Genomic DNA, 1,161 nt, shown 5'->3' with positions numbered 1-1,161 from the left:
TGGTCGCTAGAGCTTCCGACCCAGTTTGTTGGTTTAGTTCCTACCCTGTTTACTTTTGTTATTAATAGCTTTAATATTTCATGGTTCAGTTGGTTTATATTATTCGAATTCATGTGATTTTGAATAAACTATAGAACTCGTGGATTTTGTGAAAAGAAAAAATAGTTTTCTACCCCTCGTGGTAGCGTGTTTTAAAAAGAAAAGGTTTTCGTGTGGGAAACATCTTTCAAAAGAGTTTTCTCTTGGCTTCTATGTTTAAACACTGAATGGTAAATATCTGGTGAATGGTGAATGAATGTTGAGTATTGTATATTCATATATTGTGGTTGTATCCTGGTTATACTCTGTTTGTATTTTTGTACTTGTGCGACGCCATGCAAATACAGGGGAGACTCTGTCCGTGTGAACAGTGAATTTCCTGTATTTGTGGCGGATCTGGCATACCCTGGGGTTAGGCTTTTAAAAAAAAAAAAAAATTTAGACGCTTTTCCGCTGTGTTTCAAACTAAAAGGAACCCCAGAGCGTGACATGGACACCCTCGTTGGAGCAAACGAAGGGTTGCGCAAGTTTCGGTGGGTTTGACCTAGCCTACAATATGAGAAATGCTCATATTTGGTGATTTATACTTCGTAAAGTGGAAATTCATGCATTTTCATGCTAAATGTATTTATTGTGAATTTTAGAATGCTTAACATCCCTATGTCATGTATAATGAATTTTCAGACCTCTATGTAGTAGAGAGTTGCGTGTGAGGCTTATACTAGCATTTGACATTCTTATGTCGGACTCGGGACTACGTTTCGTACAATGAAAATGAGCATTGTTTAGTACTCTTAAACCTATGCATTTTAGAGACAAGAGAGATAGCTAATGCCATAAAGAGGCATCGAACTAGACCGTTATGGAAAAATTTGGAGCTAATGTCATAAAGCGGCATTGAGCTCGGGTTATGTGTGAACCTGGTACTAGTGTCATGATTGGAACTTGGAATATAAAATGTGCTTAACTTATAGCAATGCTTAAGTGTCATAAAGAGGCACTAAGCATAGTGAGTGTTAGAACATCACCTTGGAAGTGATGTTTGGAGCCCTAGGGTTGGTTCCAAGGGTCTAGAAACCTTACTAGGATACTTCTTAGATAATCCTAAGCTATTGTTTGCTT

Source organism: Ananas comosus, unplaced genomic scaffold, assembly GCF_001540865.1.
Source record: "Ananas comosus cultivar F153 unplaced genomic scaffold, ASM154086v1, whole genome shotgun sequence".
Lineage (NCBI taxonomy): Eukaryota > Viridiplantae > Streptophyta > Magnoliopsida > Poales > Bromeliaceae > Ananas > Ananas comosus.
This window is presented reverse-complemented; position numbering follows the sequence as displayed.